Source organism: Aegilops tauschii, chromosome 7, assembly GCF_002575655.3.
Source record: "Aegilops tauschii subsp. strangulata cultivar AL8/78 chromosome 7, Aet v6.0, whole genome shotgun sequence".
In the NCBI taxonomy this organism is placed as follows: domain Eukaryota; kingdom Viridiplantae; phylum Streptophyta; class Magnoliopsida; order Poales; family Poaceae; genus Aegilops; species Aegilops tauschii.
The window spans coordinates 56,387,051-56,410,015 of record NC_053041.3 but is presented as its reverse complement, the minus strand read 5'-3'; positions in this window follow the sequence as shown (position 1 = coordinate 56,410,015).

Below are 22,965 nucleotides of genomic sequence, written 5' to 3'. Positions count from 1 at the left end.
CCAGCGTGCTTTGCTAGGATTTTCGACCAGTAATCCCTTTGGGCAGACGATGATTTCTACTACTGGCTGGTAAATTAGATATGTAGATGTCATACATGATACTACCTCGTACCTCCGTTCCTAAATATAAGTCTTTCTAGAGATTCCACTATAGGCTACATATGGAGCAAAATGAGTGAACTACACTCGAAAATGCATCTATATACATCTGTATGTGGTCCATACTAGAATCTCTACATAGACATATATTTAGGAGCAGAGGTAGTACATTACACAAAATCATAGGTGGCATGTAGGAATTCCAGTACACTACATTAGGCTCCCTTAGAGTGCTTGCTAGTCCAGCACACAGAGTCATGGCTAGTTTATGCTACGCACACAATCATTAATTGGTGGTTTAAATATGCGCAAGGGATATGCAATGTATTATCATGTAGAGATGTCTGAAATTAGCCGTGTCAACTTGCAGATAGGGTTACACAATGAAAAAGTACAAGGTGTATGTGGCAATTTCATGGAACATCGCAAAAAAGGAGAGCCAACGGTGAGCCTATACAGTGTGCTATGGTACGTTACTCCTCCATTGCAATCATCGTGACATGTTATTTGTATGTCAGTTCTATTGGCCAAGTTTCTTAGGGACAGTTATTACGAGTTATCCTAAGAAAATAAGCACCTGTGAATATAAGCTCCATGTAATAAGCCAACCAGTTCTTTTCATTGCGTTTTCAGCTTATCTTTGGTATGATCAGTGAAAAGTCTAGATTGCATTATATTTTTTCATTTTGCTGTCCATATGAAAATTAATTTGACTTGCAAACATCACAAATTGAACCCAGTGCAGTAATTAATATGATAGGAAAACAGACCATCACTATTTGCTCAAAATGCAAATACAAAGATACCATCTACTTGGCACAATCTACTTTGGTCAATGTTTTCCATAGAGATCCCATTGCCTAATTTAAACGAAAAACGCATGACCCACATTTAGATGAAGAACAATTATTTATTGAAATTCGATGGTCCAAGTGGCTAGTTATTATCATATAGTAGCACCACCTGAAAGCATCATATAGCAACAGCAGCAGCTCATAGCAACTCATCATACAACAGCAGCAGCAGTGTGCAATTAATCATATACCAGCAGCAGCTCATAGCAATTCATCGTATAGTAGCAGCAGGAGCAGCTCATAGCAATTCATCATATAGCAGCAGAAGGAGCAGCTCATAACAATTCATCATATATCAGCAGCAGTAGGAGCAGCTCATAGCAATTCATCATATAGCATCAGCAGGAGCAGCTCATAGCAATTCATCATACAGCAGCAGCAGGAGCAGCTTATAGCAACTCATCATATAGCAGCAGCTGCTGCTCATAGCAATTCATCATATAGCAGCAGCAGCTCATAGCAATTCATCATATAGCAGTAGCAGCTCATAGCAATTCATCATATAGCACCAGCAGGAGCAGCTCATAGCAATGCATCATATAGCAGCAGTAGAAGCAACTCATAGCAATTCATCGTATAGTGGATCAGAATGAAAATTTGGCAAAAAATCAGAGGAGATCCTCACCTTGTTGGATGAGCTCATCCTTCAACAACACCTCAAGGCCACGGTCTAGGAGGTGGGGAGGGGGAATAAGGTGCCTTCTGCCGCAGTGTGGCATCAGCCATAGTTGTGCAGCGCCTGCCGGAGTAGTGCGTTGGACGAACCACAGTGGAGCAGCTGCTGGAGACCATGAGAATGAGGGGCGACACCAGAGGGAGGAGCAGCCAGGGAGATTTGCCCCTACCCGCCGGCCATGTAGGCTAGCTGGACAGAGCATCGTGAGGACCAGGCAGATGGGACCAGTGGCGAAGGCTTGCTGGAGGAACCCTAGAGCTGCAGGCAGGGGATCGAGGTAGAGGGAAAGGGGAGAGGAGATGCAAGCGGGCAGGGCAATGAACGCTCACGTGTTTGTTTTTACTTGAGGGTGAGGTGTGACGCGAGCGTCACCAGTTGCATTTTGAGTGTAATATAGGCAGACAACAGAGTCATTTCACTATCCCCCTTCCCTTCAATTTTTAGTGAGGTTCTACCCGAAACACCCCCCAAAGCGAAATTAGTTAAGCCCAAGCCCATAACTCAAAAATGACTTCTTTACATCTTTAATGGCTTATTTTGACAATAATCCCTGAAAAGGCGGAATAGAACTGGCCCTTAACCTGCAATTCAATTGTGCGTGCAATGATGAATCACTCCTGCCTGCTATAGTGTACATTTAGGCATCATCATACATGGCATAACCTAATACATGTGCATTCCATTGTAGAATCTGGAATATACAATGTTTATGTTAGTTCATACGTTGCACATGATGTTTAAATGTCCCTTAAATCTGGTCAGTCAAGTGATGGTCTTTAAGCCTCCTTCTTTGCTTCTTTTCTTGATATGTAAGATTTGCTCACACATCTGTTCAATTGCTTGTTTGCATCAGCCAACCATACTAGGACTGTTTGCTTTGATTACTTGCTGTTCTTGACCTAACACTCTAACAGAGCTTGTCAACGATTTAAACACTAAGGGCTGCTGTAGTGGGGCCTTTTCTAACTCATAGGTGACATAAAGGTTTGGCTGTATAGTAAAGTAGGCTCTCCAAGAGTACCTGGAGATCCAGTTCGAAGGTATGCCTAGTTTTTACATAGTGCAGACATAGTAAATGCTCATTTCATTGTGTGCAAGTGCAAGAGATGCGGCATGTTTCATTATGTGGTGTTGTTTTGTTATAATCTCATCCTTTTGTGTTCACAGACTGGAAAGTATGCATATTTATCTTCCAAGGAGACGAGTAACTAGTTTGTGTCACCTTGCAGAGGGGGTGTAATGAAGATAAGATTGAGGATTTCCAAATACAAGATGTTAGGAAGGAGCCTTGCAAGAGAAGTAGGAGCTGCGCTGAGCCTCTTCAACCTGTTAAGGTAAGTCATTGTATCCAACTCAACAGTTCAATTCCTTGTTTGTTTCAGGCATAATTAATTTGCTCTTTTCAATTGCTTTATTTGTCCTCAGTTAATGAGATGCCCAAAGAATGATGCCTGATGTTGGGTACTTGTATAACTATTAGTTGACATAATTAAAGGCCTTACCATTTAATTACTCTATCGAAGTGTGCCTGAAGCTTTGAAGTCTATTAACCAACTATTATTGAATGAGGCTCCCAATCTAGTTTATACTAGGCTAATGATTGCATAGTTTTGCTTGCTGTAGTATGTTTGTATGAAATCCTCTGCTATTCATTATGCTCCCTAAGACTTTAATTGAGCTACAGAATGGCCAACTGCTTGCTTACTTCTACGCAACATGCTGTCTAAATTTGTAACTTGTCTGTGTTTTGGATTGGGCCCCAACATCATGCTCCTCTGGTGAGCTAAGAGAGATTTCTGTATGCAGGCTGCACAGACTACCTTTTTTATAATTTTTAAAATATCACCTGCTTATGCTTCATGACGTGTAACATTATTGTTAGTCCTGTTTTGCCATGTACAAAATAGTCTGTCTTGCTCGCTTCACTGTTGTAACTATATATTTGCCCTAGTCATGTGTACTTACAGAAACATTTCAGGATGAAGTGACATCAACACAAAGATCTGCGAGCAGTGCGGCATGGCCGTTACCGAATGATTATGGATTGGAATTGGAATGTGGTGATGTTCTCGAGCATCAACTAGAGGTGGCAAGACAACATGTACATGATTCTGAACGTACAATCAACAAGTTGAGACTGGACATGCAGGTATTAGATGCAGGAGTCAAAAAAATGAAACAAGACACTGAGGTAACAACGAAGGAATTGGAGATTTTGCAGACTGAAATTTGTGCTATCTAAATCCGGCCAATCCTATTTTCTGAAGAGATTATAGTTCAAATGGTAAGTTATGTTGATGCGCGTCCATGATGTATGAGCTGTATTTGCCCAGTGTATGTAATTTGCTGTTTGTGTATGCTTTATTATCACTGGTGCCGAACCATAATGCCCAGTGGGTATAATCGGCTGTAATTTCTTTATTGTATAGTGTAGGATTATTCTACGTTTCTATGCCTTAGTCTCTTTATTGTATAGTGTATGTTTTTTAGAGGTGATAGTATAGAGTAGGATAATTCTTTGAATATGCTATATCGTTCAAACGGGGCCAACGCGCCCAAACGTTGTAGTGACCATGGCCCTCCACAGGCCGTACGATCCATGGGCCATCTACGGGATGGACGATCCATGGCCTTCTATGGCCGTCGGATTCGTGGGCCTTCTATGGGCTGTCGGATCCGTGGGCCTTCTATCGGCTATCAGATCCATGGGCCTTCTATGGGCCATCGGATCAATGGGCCTTCTATGGGCCGTCGGATCAATGGGCCTTCTATGGGCCGTCGGGTCAATGGGCCTTCTACGTCCCATAGGATCCATGGGCCTTCTATGGGCCGTCTCATCTATGGACCTTGTACGGGCCGTATAAGGGGCCGTAAACGGGCTAGAGTGGAAATCGTACGTTTTATGGGCTGACCAAAACGGGCCGTTAATAGGCCGTATTTGATGATGCTATGAAAATGGCCCAACAGATTAACGGGCCACAAACGGGCTGACTGTATCCACGTGCTGAATTTGGCCCACAAGCAAAAAAGGCCAGTAACGGGCCGTAAGTAACCGAATGCTGGAAATGAGCCCAAGAATAAATGGGCCCTCAGAAGGCCGAAAGGTGACACGGGCTGGAAACGACCCAATGGAATAATGGGCCTCTAATGCGTATAAAGCGATACATTGTTCATTACGGGCTGGTTTCACCACGAGCCATTAATGGGCCAAGAGTTACAAAGGGACTCATATCGGCCGAAATACGTCATGGGCCATACATGGACCGGAAGTTAAAACAGGCTGGAATTATATTGGACGGCCCAGATGATGCTACTGGGCCTAATTCGGATAGGCCGTAAACGGGCCCTGGGTTAGCGGGCTGTAAATGGGCTATATGCGAACAGGCCGTTAACAGGCTTGCCATGGGCCGGCCCGCCACCTTTTGACCAAGTCAAACGGGCCGGCCTTTTCACAGGAATGGGCCTCTGTTGGGCCATGCCACATGTCGACGTATCATAGGCACCTTCTGTCCAATGAGTGGATGACATTTGTCCCAACGATGAGCCGACACGTGTTTCCTCCAGCCAATGATGATTTTACACGTGGAAAATCCCCATTGGTCGGGGCTGTTAACGGGTTATCGGATCCAAAACCGGACCCGATAGCTTAACGACGTTCCGTTACGGTGGATGCCACGTGTCGGTCACCCTTGACGAAAGCACTTCTGTGACGCGCGATTTATCGTCATGGAAGTGGACACTTCCGTGATGATAATCTTGGTAATGTCATGGAACACTTCTACGACAACACAGCTATGACTATCTTGATTCTGTCATAAATTTGTCATGGATGTACATGCATGACAGAAAACGTGACCTACTGTGACCACTGTTCAAGAAATCTTCCGATTCACCGATTAATCTTTCGATTTATCGCTAATCGTGGGGTGACCGATAAGATTATGCCTTATCTTTGCCGTTTATCTTTTGGACCGATTTATCATTCTGACAAGCGATTTATTGGGAATCTACCGATAAATCACACCTATTCATAGCACTATGTTTGCAAAAACTATGTTTATTTATGTTTTGTGGACCTTGTTATGCAATATGTACTATTGTCCTATTTTGTTTGTCATTATATGAGGATTCAAAGGCTAGAAATCAAGGTAACACTTCTGTCAAATATTGTTGTGGTGTTGAATATAGCGTATTTTAGTGTTGGGAACCTGAGATTTGCAAAAAAAATATCCGATTAATAGTCGATCGATAAAATCGATTAATCAGCCGATTTCTGATTAATCTCTAATCCCTAGCTGACTGAGATGATAACGATAAGCGATATCCTCAACATTGACTGTGACAAACACGTATCATCACGGAAGTGTATTTTTTTAGTGTGAGTAGTTGAATAATTATGCAACTATGTGAAGACTCTCTAACATTTAAGTATTTCAGATCTTGGGATATTATTCAAACAACAAGAAAAACAAAACAAAATGACATTTCAAGGATAGCACATATCATGTGAAGAAGCAAAAACATAGGCTCAGCCGATACTAACCGATAATTGTTGAAGAAGAAAGGTGGGATGCCTACCGGGGCATCCCCAAGCTTAGATGCTTGAGACTTCTTGAAATATTATCTTGGGGTGCCTTGGGCATCCCCAAGCTTGAACTTTTGCATCTCCTTAATTACTTTTATATCTCGGGTTCCCTAAATCTCAAAAACTTCATCCACACAAAACTCAACAAGAACTCGTGAGATAGGTTAGTATAAATCCATGCAAAACCTTATCATTCTCTACTGTATAAAATCACTAAAATTATTATTTGATATTTCCTACTAAATGCCTGTACATATTTAAAACTCCTATCCTCAAATAGAATCATTAAACAAGCAAACATATCCAAACAATACAAACAAAACAGCAATCTGTCTAAACAGAACAGTCTGTAAAGAATGCAAGAGGAACCATACTTCCCTAACTCTAAAAATTATGAAAATTGACCACATTGTAGAAAATTTATCAGAGCTCAATATGCAAAAAGTTTCAACATTTTATCATATTCTCACTTTTCTAGGGAATTTTTGCAACAGCGATAAACTTTCTGTTTTGAAACAACAACATGTATACTTGCAAAATAAGCATGGTAAAGGCTATCCTTGACATTTTTATTGAAAAGAAAGATCAAAAACATAATTCTAAATAACATAAAGAAAATCCTAACAAAAGAAAATTATGCTCCAAGAAAAACACATATCATGGGATGGATAAAAATGTAGCTCCAAGTAAAGTTACCGATGAACGAAGACGAAAGAGGGGATGCCATCCGGGGCATCCCCAAGCTTAGGCTCTTGGTTGTCCTTGAATATTGCCTTGGGGTGCCTTGGGCATCCCCAAGCTTAGGCTCTTGCCACTCCTTATTCCATAGTCCATCGAGTCTTTACCCAAAACTTGAAAACTTCACAACACAAAACTCAACAGAAAATCTCGTAAGCTCCGTTAGTATTAGAAAATAAATCACCACTTTTGGTACTGTTGTGAACTCATTCTAAATTCATATTGGTGTAATATCTACTGTATTCCAACTTATCTATGGTTCATACCCTCCGATACTACTCATATACTCATCAAAATAAGCAAACATCACATAGAAAAAAACAGAATCTGTCAAAAACAGAACAGTCTGTAGTAATCTGTAACTCTCGAATACTTCTGTTACTCCAAAAATTCTACCAAATTAGGAAAACCTGAGAAATTTGTGTACCAATCCAGATCAAAAAGAATCAGATCAAAAGCATGTTTCTGTGAATTATCAAAACTAATTTACTGGGCGCAAAAGTTTCTGATTTTCAGCAGGATCAACACAACTATCACCGTAAGCTATCCTAAAGGTCTTACTTGGCACTTTATTGAAACAAAGGCTATAAAACATGATTACTAAAGTAGCATAATCATGTGAACACACAAAAACAGTAAAGTTGAATATTGGGTTGTCTCCCAACAAGCGCTTTTCTTTATTGCCTTTTTAGCTAGGCATGATGATTTTAATGATGCTCACATAAAAGATAAGAATTGAAACATAAGGGAGCATCATGAAGCATATGACTAGCACATTTAAGCCTAACCCACTTCCTATGCATAGGGATTTTGTGAGCAAACAACTTATGGGAACAATCAACTAGCATAGGGAGGCAAAACAAGCATAACTTCAAAACTTTTAACACATAGAGAGGAAACTTGATATTATTGCAATTCCTACAAGCATATATTCCTCCCTCATAATAATTTTCAGTACCATCATGCATGAATTCAACAATATAACCATCACATAAAGCATTCTTTTCATGATATACAAGCATAGAAATTTTATTACTCTCCACACAAGCAAATATGTTCTCATGAATAGTAGTGGGAGCAAACTCAACAAAATAACTATCATGTGAAGCATAATCCAATTCAAAATTAAAATCATGATGACAAGTTTCATGGTTATCTTTATTCTTCATAGCATACGTGTCATCACAGTAATCATCATAAATAGGAGGCATGCTTTCATCATAATAAATTTGCTCATCAAAACTTGGGGGACTAAACATATCATCTTCATCAAACATAGCATCCCCAAGCTTCTGGCTTTGCATATCATTAGCATCATGGATATTCAAAAAATTCATACTAACAACATTGCAATCATGCTCATCATTCAAAGATTTAGTGCCAAACATTTTAATGCATTCTTCCTCTAGCAATTGAGCACAATTATCGGAATCCTTATTTTCACGGAAGACATTAAAAAGATGAAGTATATGAGGCAACCTCAATTCCATTTTTTTGTAATTTTCTTTTATAGACTAAACTAGTGATAAAACAAGAAACTAAAAGATTCGATTGCAAGATCTAAAGATATACCTTCAAGCACTCACCTCCCCGGCAACGGCGCCAGAAAAGAGCTTGATGTCTACTACACAACCTTCTTGTAGACGTTGTTGGGCCTCCAAGTGCAGAGGTTTGTAGGACAGTAGCAAATTTCCCTCAAGTGGATGACCTAAGGTTTATCAATCCGTGGGAGGCGTAGGATGAAGATGGTCTCTCTCAAACAACCCTGCAACCAAATAACAAAGAGTCTCTTGTGTCCCCAACACACCCAACACAATGGTAAATTGTATAGGTGCACTAGTTCGGCGAAGAGATGGTGATACAAGTGCAATATGGATGGTAGATATAGGTTTTTGTAATCTGAAATTATAAAAACAGGAAGGTAACAAGCGGTAAAAGTGAGCATAAACGGTATTGCAATGCTTCGAAACAAGGCCTAGGGTTCATACTTTCACTAGTTCAAGTTCTCTCAACAATAATAACATAACTGGATCATATAACTATCCCTCAACATGCAACAAAGAGTCACTCCAAAGTCACTAATAGCGGAGAACAAACGAAGAGATTATTGTAGGGTACGAAACCACCTCAAAGTTATCCTTTCTGATCGATCTATTCAAGAGTCCGTAGTAAAATAACACAAAGTTATTCTTTCCGTTCGATCTATCATAGAGTTCGTACTAGAATAACACCTTAAGACACAAATGAACCAAAACCCTAATGTCACCTAGATACTCCAATGTCACCTCAAGTATCCATGGGTATGATTATACGATATGCATCACACAATCTCAGATTCATCTATTCAACCAACACAAAGAACTTCAAAGAGTGACCCAAAGTTTCTACCGGAGAGTCAAGATGAAAACGTGTGCCAATCCCTATGCATAGATTCCCAAGGTCACGGAACCCGCAAGTTGATGACCAAAACATACATCAAGTGAATCAATAGAATACCCCATTGTCACCACGGGCATCCCACGCAAGACATACATCAAGTGTTCTCAAATCCTTAAAGACTCAATCTGATAAGATAACTTCAAAGGGAAAACTCAATCCATTACAAGAGAGTAGAGGGGGAGAAACATCATAAGATCCAACTATAATAGCAAAGCTCGTGATACATCAAGATCGTGCCAAATCAAGAACACGAGAGAGAGAGAGAGATCAAACACATAGCTACTGGTACATACCCTCAGCCCCGAGGGTGAACTACTCCCTCCTCGTCATGGAGAGCGTCGGGATGATGAAGATGGCCACCGATGATGGATCCCCCCTCCGGCAGGGTGCCGGAACAGGGTCCCGATTGGTTTTTCGTGGCTCTGGAGGTTTTCGGTGGCGGAACTCCCGATCTAGGTTATGTTCTGGAAGTTTGGGTATATATAAGAGGTGTTGGCGTCGGGAACAAGTCAGGGGGTCTCCGAGGCGGCTACGAGGTAGGGGGCGCGCCCAGGGGGTAGGGCAGGCCCCCACCCTCATGGGTGCCTCAGGACTCTTCTGGTCCATGTCCGATGCTCCGTGAGCTTCTTTTGGTCCAAAAATAATCTTCGTGAAATTTCAGGTCAATTGGACTCCTTTTGGTTTTCCTTTTCTGCAATACTCAAAAACAAGGAAAAAACAGAAACTGGCACTGGGCTCTGGGTTAATAGGTTAGTCCCAAAAATCATATAAAATAGCATATAAATGCATATAAAACGTCCTAGATGGATAATATAATAGCATGGAACAATCAAAAATTATAGATACGTTGGAGACGTTTCAATCACTTCACCATCACCATCACCACGCTGTCCTGCTGATGGAACTCATCTACTTCCTCGACACTTTGCTGGATCAAGAGTTCGAGGGACGTCATCAAGCTGAACGTGTGCAGAACTCAGAGGTGCCGTACGCTCGGTGCTTGATCGGTCGGAACGAGAAGAAGTTCGACTACATCAACCGCATTGTCAAACGCTTTCGCTTTCGATCTACGAGGGTACGTAGACACACTCTCCCCTTCTCATTGCTATGCATCTCCTAGATAGATCTTGCGTGAGCGTAGGAATTTTTTTGAAATTGCATGCTACATTTCCCAACCAAGCGAGCCAATGATTTGAGAATATCTCAATTGATCCTTTGTTTCTCCTTCGTTCTTCCGAATCAAAACACTCGGATCATAAGGTGTCGGAGAAGGTTTGCAATCTGAATATCCAAAGCGATCCAGAATCTTCTCCACATAGTGAGTCTGCAAGAGAGTGATCCCACCATCACCACCTCTTAAAAGCTTGATGTTCAAGATAACATCAGCTACTCCAAGGTCTTTCATCTCAAAGTTTTGATTCAGAAAATCTTTCACTTCCTGAATGACCTTGAGATTTGTTCCAAATATAAGTATGTCATCAACATACAAGCATAATATAACTCCCTCACCCCCACCATGGCGATAGTACACACACTTGTCGGCTTCGTTTGCAACAAAGCCCGTAGATGTCAAAGTTTTTTCAAACTTCTCGTGCCATTGCTTAGGTGCTTGTCTCAAACCATACAAAGATTTCAACAATTTACACACTTTTCCTTCATGGCCATCTACTACAAAAACATCGGGTTGTTCCATGTAAATTTCCTGCTCCAACTGTCCATTTAGGAAAGCTGTCTTAACGTCCATTTGATGAACGAGAAGATTGTGTGAGGCAGCCAATGAGAGTGGTACTCGAATGGTGGTCAATCTGGCCACAGGCGCATAAGTATCAAATAAATCTTCACCTTCTTTTTGGGTATATCCCTTGGCTACAAGCCGCGCGTTGTACTTTTCAATTGTACCATCGGGCCTAAGCTTTTTCTTAAACACCCATTTACACCCTACAGGTTTACACCCATAAGGACGATCAGTGATCTCCCATGTCTCGTTAGCCATGATGGTATCCATCTCACTATGCACAGCTTCTTTCCAGTAGTCAGCATCAGGAGATGAATAAGCTTTTGAAATAGAAGTGGGAGTATCCACGAGATACACAATGAAATCTTCACCAGATGACTTTGCGGTCCTTTGTCTCTTGCCCCTTCTAGGAGCATCATTGCCATCCTCCTTAGGAATATCTGTGTATTTCTTCTCGGAATGTTCTAATGGAATAGTAGGTGAAGGAGTTGTCTCTGACCTCTGACCAGATGAGCTAGGCATATCCTTCATAGGAAAAATATCCTCAAAGAAAGTCGCATCATTTGAATCCATGATTTTACCAAGATTTATGTCAAGTACCTCAGATTTCACCACTAGAAATCTATAGCTAATGCTATGGAAAGCATAACCCAGGAACACACAATCAACTATTTTTGGCCCAAGCTTACGCTTCTTGGTAATTGGTACATTGACCTTCGCCAAACAACCCCAAGTTCGTAAGTAGGAAAGTTTAAGCCTTTTCCTTTCCCATTCTTCAAACGGGGTAATCTCTTCATTCTTTGTGGGAACTCTATTTAGGACATGACTTGCAGTCATCAAAGCCTCCCCCCACCATTCCTTGGAAAGTCTCGCTGTATCTAACATGGTGTTAAGCAAATCAGTTAGAGTTCAGTTCTTTCGTTTGGCAACCCCGTTTGACTGGGGAGAATAGGGAGGCGTCCTCTCATGTATTATACCATGTTCCTCACAAAATAAATTGAACTCGTTGGGAAAATACTCTCCACCGCGATCCGACCTAAGCCTTTTGATCTTTCGATCGAGTTGATCCTCTGCTTCGGCTTTATAGATTTTAAAGTAGTGCAAAGCCTCATATTTTGTTTTAAACAAATATATCATGCAATATCTAGTAGAGTCATCGATTAGAGTCATGAAATATCTTTTTCCACCTTTTGTCAACACACCATTCATCTCGCAAAGATCTGAATGTATGAGTTCAAGTGGTGCCAAATTCCTCACCTCAACAGCTGTATGGGACTTGCGAGGTTGCTTTGCTTGAACACAAACTTGGCACTTAGAACCTTTGGCAATTGTAAATTTCGGGATTAAACTCAAATTTGCTAGCCGCGTCATGACACCAAAGTTAATATGACAAAGTCGTGAATGCCAAACATTTGATTCGGTTTCACTGCAAACATGATTAATAACTTTAGTGCAGAAGTCTGACAAAGATGAGCGGAACACGCCTCCGCTCTCATAGCCCTTCCCAACAAATTGTCCACACTTAGATACTACAACCTTATTTGACTCAAATACCAATTTATAACCATCTCGACACAAACGAGAACTGCTGACGAGATTTTTATTTATAGCAGGGACATGCTGCACGTTCTTCAGTCGCACGATCTTTCCCGAAGTAAACTTCAGACCGTCTGTACCAACACCATGAACAGAAGCATGTGTCCCGTTTCCCATCAGCACGGGTGTAGTTCTTGTGACCTGATAAGAAGAAAACATGTTTATGTCAGAACACACATGTACATTGGCACCGGTGTCAATCCACCAATCAGGAGAATGACATATTGAAAGAATGGTAGGAAATTTACCATACCCGACATCTTTCATGTCAACATCGCCAATAACAACACTAGCGGTCTTGCTATTGTTCTCATTCTGACGCATGTCCCAGTGGTCCTTGCAGGATGAAGCCCAATGTTCTTCACTGCCACATACATGGCACTTTTCTTTCTTCTTATAAGTCTCCTTCATCTTCTTGAAGTTGACAGGTTGTGGAGCTTTGTACTTGCCATCAAATTTTCCTTTGCCCGCATAGTTGTTTTTGTTCTTGGGTTTGTGGGTTTGAAAATTTCTCTTTTGTACCAAATTGGCACTGGAATTCCCCTCATGGAAACAAGCACGTGTGTCTTTTGCCCTCGCCTTCTCTTCCACATCAAGAGTGCTAATTAGATTGACAACAGTAAACTCTTACCTCTTATGCTTCAGAGAGGTAGCAAAATTCCTCCATGAAGGAGGAAGCTTGGCAATGATGCCTCCGGCAATGAATTTGTCCGGTAACACACAATTAAGATGCTCAAGTTCTTTTGTGAGCGACTGAATCTCATGAGCCTGCTCTACAACGGAGCGGTCATCAGTCATTTTGTAGTCATGATATTGGTCCATGACGTATAACTCACTTCCCGCGTCTGAGACTCCAAATTTGGCCTCAAGCACATCCTACATATCCTTACCGACCATGATGGTCATGAAGGGGTCGACAATCTTGTCGCCAAGAACACTCAGAACAGCACCTTGGAAGAGGGTGTCCGTAGCCTAGAAAGCTTGCTCCTGTTCATCAGTTAGCTCTCCCTCTGGCTTGCCCTTAGAGGCATGAAAACAGTTCATGGTGGTAAGCCAAAGAACTGCCCTCGCACGCCACCTCTTATAGTTCACACCCTCGAACACAGAAGGCTTAAGAGTGCAGCAAATGCAGTTGGAGAAAATTGCCTACACACATAAGGTTTTTGGATTGTTGAATAATTAGGCATTTTCCCGTTTAATTTAATCCAGAAAAATAGTGGATAAAACATGAATAGCAATATATTGGTGAAACCAGAAACTAGCAACAATTCATTAAGACTAGTCATGCAGTCAAAATCATAAGCAAAATGCATCATATCCATGTCAATCTCTACTAGCAACAAACCAAATGCTAGCCCTAACAGTGAGGATAAGATGGCATACGACGCAGTAGTAGAAGGTGCAGATGTCCCGATCATCATGTCGCTGAAGAGGTCATTGATGTCGGGGAAGAACTTGTCATTGGGGAACTCGTCGTCGGTGATGTCGCCGTTCGCAGCCACGATGAACAAGACTCCAGCAGTCGCGCAAGGACGCTCCCCAAAAACCTGATTGCCCCTCTCCCGTACCGGATCACAAGAGGCGGGGTTTCGGAGGCCCGCTGTCTCACTTCCCGGTGCACGCCAGGAAGAGAGATGGGAAAGAGATAGGCGGCTTAATGCTTTGGAATGAGACGAAAAGTTGTTGTGCTTTTGGAAAAACAAAGGAGCGACCTCTTATATACATGAGAAGAGTTGAAACTGGGCCTTCATTAGTAGAAGAGAAACCGGTGCAATAAACACCATTAAACAGACACACTAAAACCATTAAGGAGAGAAGAAACGAGCGCAACTCACACGAAGTGTTCAGTTTCTTCTCCCATTTATGCGTCAATTGTTTCAACTTTCTTCTCGCGTGATAAAACAGCGCATACACGTGGCATGGGTCAATTTTGCACACAACCTTGTCATGCATGGATGGGCCACATGAGCCTTTGGGATTTACTTTGAATTATTGGCAGAAAATATGAATTATTATATGGGCTATGCCCAATAATTCCAACGTATTACTCACTCAATGAATCTTGTTCTTAGTGGTGTTCCAGATGGTGATCCAGATGGAGTGTGGATTTGTTGTACCACTATAACACTGTACTCTCTATCTAGACCATACAGTTTGCATCAAGATTCGTGCTATTCTTATATAGAAATTTCTCTTTTTTGTTTCTTTCCAAAACAAGAGAATATTTGACCTTGAAACTCTGCAGGTCAGTTATACACAAGTGCTACTCATTGTATAAAAAGTTTTTGATTTTTTTATGAAACACAAATTTGTCAAATTTCAAATTATGAATGAGTAGTATCATTTTTTAAAATTTATGTTGCGCCAAAAAATCCAAAAAATCTACACATGGTATTACTTATGTGATGTTGATCTACAAAGATTTGAGTTCCAATGTTCTTTTATTTTGGAGAAACAAAAACCATAGAAGTTTGGTTGCACAAACTTTGATGTAAAATTGGACGCTGAGGATAGAGGGTACACTGGTATAGACATACTATCAGAAGTTTCCCTTTGGTGATGCCTCGGTGGATGGCTCTATGTTCGTACTGCTAGTGACTATCGTGTGAGCGAGGGGGGGGGGGGGGGGGGGGGGGCACTATATTGGTAACATGGTCTCACCTAGATGTTCCAATCGGCCGGCATTGAAATCCACAACACCGTTGCTTTGGTGAACCGGGGTGCATAGGTTGGCCGCGTGCGCTCACATGTGATAGCGTAGAGGTCGAGGACGGAGGCACCAGGGGAGGCCAAGTCTAGGTAGCATGGTTGGGAGCAGGGCGACCATGGCAGCCGCGCATTGTTGTCCGCTACTCGCCACTGCCAAAGCCTCCCGCAATGCCTCCTCTTCGTCCACCCCAAGCCGTCTTGGGCCTCTACTCCAGAGTACAAGCAAATAACGTGTGATAGGTTGATCTCGAAGCAGCGGGCGGCAGAATATGGTGGGGTGGGAAAAGAGAAGATTGGAGGGGAAGAGGTAGAACTTAATTACATATCCTATTTGGTTTGTGGGAATTAGAGACTCGGAGCGAGAGTTGAGAGGTGAGGAGAATAAAATTTCGTGAGCAGGTTTTCTTCCCAGATTAACTTCCATCATATACTAAACAAGGGAATGACAGTAAAATATACTTTCCATGCCTAATAAAAAGGGCAGCCTGATGCATGTAGCTCCCGCTTGCCCAGGGTTTGGGGAAGGGTCCGACCACTTTGGGTCTATAGTACGCAACCTTACTCTACATTTTTGTAAGAGGTTGTTTCCAAGATTTGAACCCGTGACCTCATGGTCACAAGGGTCACAAGGCAGCAGCTATACCACTGCGCCAAGGCTCCCCTTTACTTTCCGTGCCTAATCCTTCACAAAATTCCTTGTGCAAATTCTCATTAATTTCCCAGAGGATACCAAACAGGTGTTAGGTCCAGTGGGCAATTTTATACCTTGCTAACATAAAGTGGGCTTCTGGGCCGGATTATGTAGAGTGATGGCCCACAGTTTGCGACCCGTCATCACCTTTTTGGCTTAAAATACCAATGACGGGAGGCCACTGCTAATGAAATACTAGTGACTGGTCCAATATACACGCCTATCACTTAAAAAATACAAAGTTGAACATGGTTCCACGCGCACCTACGTGAATAATAAATTAAAAATATTAGGAAATTTTAAAAATTCTATTTTTTGGCGTATCAAACCTGGTCCACCATTCTACTCATGTCTCATAAGTTTCGTGAAGTAGTGACACTCATGGTATTCTTAATGAAAAAATACAGTTGGAACCTTACTATTCATCAAACGGTGATTTTTAGTATAGCTTTGATTTTGTCATTTTGTTTCCAGAATACCACATGTGTCATTTCTTTATGAAATTTCATACACGCGTATACAGGTGGACTATGTATCTTACAGAAGATATTTAGATTTTTTCTAGTATCTTTTGAAATTACTATTAGGGGTGCGAGTGGAACCATGTACACCAGATCCGTGTCCCCCGTCACTGGTGCTACAATACTCCTAATATAGACAGAGGGGAATTTTTGGTTCCTGGGTACATATGTACCCTATATGGGAATTTTTTTAGCAATTCAACAAAAAATCAAAAATTTCTGAAAATTTTAATTGTACTAGTGAGAAAAGTTCCACAAAAAGAAAATTCCTCTTTGACTTATTTTCAAAAAAGACAATTTTTCGGTCAAAATAGCATGAATAGTGACCTATAATAGCAAATAAATTTTGGTTTTTTCGCTGTGAAGTCCACGTAGGTTATTTTTCTGTGAAAATTTATATACTAGTACGCAAGTAAGTCAAGTTTAATCTAAAAATACTTTTGAAGTACTTTGACTTTTTATTTAATTATTTTAAAAAATACCCCATATAGGGTGTATATACATGCAGGAGCCAAAGGGTATTTCCCTAATATAGACTCCGGTCTTAGTGGTGGAGGGCTTGAATCTGTGTATGTTGGTAAAAGAAATCACGTATTAGTGACTTCTTTTTAAGTGCCTCTCAGTGGTAACCCTCCCAACGGATATATATAAAACCTTGCAATAGTTGTAAAAAAAGAGGGGTAAAGTTAGTGTCACCTCATACCGGAATTACAATCTACTGAACCTCATGGTTTTATTTCCGAAGTATCTCAAACTCATATTGTGAGCTCGAGGAATCCCAGTATTTCCCTGGGGGCCCTTGTACAAACCCATGATGATCTTTTGTTCCGTACCTGGCCATGTCAAATAGACAGTCCTTCAGCGTGAACCTCAACTTTGCTGCCCATTCGGCCTCTCTTCAAAATGCACTATACTTTGTTCTTTCTTAAAAAGAATAGAACCTTTGTTGGATATTCGATTGCAAATATATCTAGGTTGTTTAATTGTTTTGACTTTAACTAGGTGCATGCATGGTTCATCAAAGTGGTTTCATGTGTTAAATGGTGTAAATGTAGGGAGGGTGTGGTAAATGTTTGAAGTATTAGAATTATCTCTGTCTAAATAATAGTCCCGGCCCTTCCAAAATTTATGCGTTCTGACTTTGTTCGGTATCCATAATATGAATATTTGACCATTAAATAGGTATGACTGTGAGTGAAAGATTACAAAAAACTTTATATTGTGAAACATTTTTCATGTCGTACCATTTACGCATAACCAACATAAATGGTTTCTTCGTACTAGTAAGTCGTCTAAGTGTTGACTGTTGGTTTTCGGGCTCTAGTGAGCCGGAAATGTTCCAAGATTCAAAACCCAAAATTAGAAGTTTCAAAAAGTTCTAAGGTGGTGTCAACGCATACGTACACATGTGAACTTGCAATAATACCTGCAAAATGTAGAGGTGTTTTCATTTGTGCATTACTCAGAAAAGACGATCCACATTTATTTGTACGTGTGAAGTTTTGCAAAAAAATGACTTCTAAATGTGGGTTTTGTTCTTTTGGAAATGTAGACTTACCGAACCTTGGGAACTATCCGGGTTTCCATGAAATGTATAGGTAACGTTCAGATACATGCATGCCTGTACATCATGCCAACTAGATTCTTGAGAAATTATGGGAGCCATCACTACTAGGATTTCCAAGTTTCCCGAGTACCAGAAAACTCGGCGAAAGCCATTTTACACTCGACGGAGAGTCTGCCGACTGTAATTCTTGGCTAAGGGTACTCGGCCCGAAACCTTCTGGGCTCCTAATCATGGAAACGTAACCAAAATATTGGAAGAGCTGGTGATCATGGGGGGGGGGGGGGGGGGGGGGGGGGGCATAGGTCGAAGTGTCTTTCGGTCGTGCATCGTGTTTGTTCGTGCGGCGTGCTGGTTCGTGTGGCGCATTGTCCGTTGTGGTGTGACACGGCGCCTCCGGCGCCAGGGAACCTCCTGCTCGCCTTCGGCTCGTTTAATTTTCATAAACATCTTGAAGGGGGGGCATAGATCGAAGTGTGTATCGGTCGTGCAGCGTGCTCGTTCGTGCGGCGCGTTGTCCGTCGTGGTGTGACACGGCGCCTCCGGCACGAGGGAACCTCCTGCTCGCCTTCGGCTCGTTTAATTTTCATAAACATCTTGAAGGGGGGCATACGTCGAAGTGTGTGTCGGTCGTGCAGTGTGCTGATTCGTGCGGCGAGCTGGTTCGTGCGGCGCGTTGTCCGTCGTGGTGTGACACGGCGCCTCCAGCGTGAGGAAACCTCCTGCTCGCCTTCGGCTCGTTTAATTTTCATAAACATCTTGAAGGGGCGGCATAGGTCGAAGTGTGTGTCGGTCGTGCAGCGTGCTGGTTCGTGCGGCGCGTTGTCCGTCGTGGTGACACGGCGCCTTCGGCACGAGGGAACCTCCTGCTCGCCTTGGATCGTTTAATTTTCATAATCATCTTGAAGGGGGGCATAGGTCGAAGTGTGTGTCGGTCGTGCAGCGTGCTGGTTCGTGCGGCGCGTTGTCCGTCGTGGTGTGACACGGTGCCTCCGGCGCGAGGGAACCTCCTGCTCGCCTTCGGCTCGTTTAATTTTCATAAACATCTTGAATGGGGGGCATAGGTCGAAGTGTGTTTCGGTGCAGCGTGCTGGTTCGCGGCGCGTTGTCCGTCGTGGTGTGACACGGCGCCTCCGGTGCCAGGGAACCTCCTGCTCGTCTTCGACTCGTTTAATTTTCATAAACATTTTGAAGGGGGGGTCATAGGTCAAAGTGTGTTTTGGTCGTGCAGCATGCTGGTTCGTGCGGCGCGTTGTCCGTCGTGGTGTGACACGGCGCCTCCGGCGCCAGGGAACCTCCTGCGTGCCTTCAACTCGTTTAATTTTTATACAGTAGGTCGTGCAAAAGGCAAGCTCCTTTGTTTCGAAAGGTATGGGTTTGAAGCATGTGCAGTCACGTTTGCTTAAGAGCTAGGCATGGTTGAGGCTCTATAGGTATGTGCGTGTATGCACATGTGTGCATCCTACGAAGGCATTGGTACATTGCCTCCGGAGGCACGGGTTTGAAGCGATGTGCAGTCACGTGTGCGTAGAAGCTAGCCATGGTTGAATCTCTAGAGGAATGTGCATGCATGCACATGTGTGTATTGTCCGAAGGCATTGGTATGTTGCCTCCGGAGGCACGGGCGTGAATCATCTGCAGTCACGTGTGCGTAGGAGCTAGCCACGGTTGAGGCGCTCTTGGTATGTGTGTGTGTTGATATTGCTCGGAGGCATGGTGACCCAGGCTTTGGTGGCACAAGGCCATGTCGCCTCTGGAGGCACGGGAGGGTGGTCTCCAGAGTCACGTGTAAGGGTTCGTTTTGGGATACACTGCTGTGGTACAAATAAGAAGAGGCACTGTTGTTTATAGTGTACTGGCACTTTTTGATGATGTTCTTTTTTCAACATGAACACACAATTTCTAAGTACATTACATACAAATGTGAGTTATTGATAAACTGTTTTGTCACGTCTTGATAGAATTAGCCTCACGGGCTAAATCAAAAGTTTTAGTCTTCATTCTTGTTGAAGATCTTGCTAATCTCATCACCCATTTCACTAGCTTTGACTTGATTCATCTTGCTACTTAAGAGAATGTACATTGCCTCTGCCCTGCAGTCTTCGACCTCATCCTGTGAAATTTTGCCGAGAAGAGAAGTATATTATTAGAGTTGGTGCATAAAATTTGTATATAAGTAAATATATATAGACTTACTGTCAAATCTTCTAGGTCTTCGACGAACTTTTCATCATTGTAGAGGAATGCAAGCTTTAAAACAACAAATGGTGATTCGCCCTTTTCTACCACTGGAACATCTTGCACGGTATGACTCTACCATCTTGTTTTATTTGGATTCATTGTTTGTTCAAGTATGGTGTTGAAGACTTCTTTAATCCTAGGTACCTGGGAATTGCATTTTGTAATTGTTTTAATACTGCAACTTGTAAAACTGAAAAAATTGTTATGTATAAATGCTTACGATTGCCGACTTATGAGCGTGATATTCCTGAACTGTGTTTCTCTTTCCTTTTTAGCGTCTTCATGTTCCTGAAGAACTCGACATGCTTCATTTGGATCCAATTTATCCACGTCTATCTTTTCTTTCTCAAATTCCTCTGGAGTCATTTCTCGAGGATCAATAATGTGAACTTTGTGTTTATATTTGTCCAGCACATATAGTATATAGCGGTCATGCTTCTCCATTGGAATGAATATCTGCGTATAAAATACTTGTTGGTTTCCTGACAGTTTAATATAAAGTAATTTGATAGAACGCATATTTTGTGATTTTGTCGCAGAGGAAAGGGATGTTACCATGTTTGCTGTTGAGAGCTTTTTCCGTTGATTTTCTTTGAGATACATGGGAACGAGCTGATTCTTTGTTTTTTGCAATTCACTTTTAAATTTTGCAACAGTAGTTTTGTTTTTATTTAATTTCAGTATATGCTGCAAACAATAATTACGATGAAAAAACTGTTAGAAAAAAGAGCTGTGTAACAATATAAAAAGAGTAGGTGTTGCAATATAGACAAGATTTTGCTTTTTAAAAGTTTACCTCTGCAAAGTTTGGGCCTAATATTACTCTGTCACTCTCTTTTGAATCTTGTCTGCTTTCCCAGATTTCTGCTATGTCATCGAGCACCCTCTTTTCCATATGATGTGGTATGTTCGTCTGTGCTGGTCTTGGACCAAATACTGCCTTCAGTTGGGCTCCAGTAAGTTGCGTGCTTTCACTGTCCCTACGGATGCGCCTAAATATAGTTTTGCTGCGACAGGGAGATAAAATAATTTTGGAGGTCGCGGTCAGTAAGAAACAGATTGTTACATTATTTTTCGCCTCTGTCCAACTATTTTGATGTGCAATAGAAAACAACTCACTTTTTGTATTCCTCCTGCCAGCTGTCGCTCATGACTAGTTGGAAGAGGTCAGACGCCTCCTTTGTGTGTTGGAAGCAATGAGAATGTTTTCGGTATGCACTGGTGCTTCGTCCTTTTTTCCGTTTTGTTTCATCTGTTTCTGTCAGCAGAAGCAGATATGTAATATGTAAGCTCTCGTGATACGAAAGACATTGGTCAACCGTGGGATGGGTAGGTCATTACAAAAAAAAGATAACCAGAAATGATTTTCTTACCTTTGTTGGTGGAAAAGAAGTTTGAAGTTTCTGGTTCGAATTCTTTGATTCTTCCAGGTAATTGCTCGCACTTTACTTGGTTTGTTTCACCAAATATGGCTATAAAAAGGAACTCTGGTTTCCACTCGGCATCTATGTTGCTATGCTGCATGAAGGTCATCGGATATTCTTTTATTTTTCTTTCATGAGATAATTGAAGTATTCAAGTAGTGCTGCTTCTAAAAAATAAAATTGTTGCTCTCGTACTATTCACTTACATGGAAATCCTCATCATATTTTATGCGATCAATGCCATTCCAGTATTTTGCAAATTGAACCATGAAGTGTCCGCATTGGGTACCCTGCTGTTTTGACACACAAACTCTGCTAGGTGTTTCTGCTGTCCTCGACCAGTTCGGTTCGCTGTTGGCTCGTAGTTGTGCTTCGCCGTAATGCTTCTTCATGAGTGCGTGCATCCTTTTAATCTGTGATTACGGTTTGGTTTTATTGTTGGATTTTTCCATTAATAAAGGGAATGCAGGAATTGGAAAACCAATTAGAAAACCAAGGTTGAATTGACGTACCAGTTCTGGGTGATCCTTATGATGTGTTTTTCATGTATTTTTTGCTCCTCCATGTCTATAATTCAGTGAGTCAAGTATGTCGATGGAGCTCGTGTACTTTTTGAGCACGTACAGTGTAAAGTGTTTAGCTGTGTTGTGAGGGATCATAATCTGTGGTGTTTGGAGACACAGTAAGTTAAAGTTCATTCTTGTCAGGAGAATTAAATGACATGTAAATGTGCAATCTGTAGGAAGAATGACTTATGTTTGTATATTTCTATTAACTTATCAGCTTTTTCTTTAAAAGTTCCTTCCCTGTTACAAGGGGTGCAAACTGTTTCAATGCTTCATCCTCATTGAATTCTGCTAGTCCTCCTTCTTCACCAGTATTAACACCGAGCACAATCTACGACTAAAAAGTCTTCTTCTTTTTAGTTCAATCTTTGTAATCACTGAAATGATGCAAGTGTTTTTGTCAAATTGGACTTCATACGTTTGCAAATTCTACGGGGAGTATGGCTTTATCGGTTGTGTTGTATTGTTGCTGCACTGTCCATTCTTCGAGCAATGCGTTTGCGATGGAGTGCTCCATCTGTCATGTA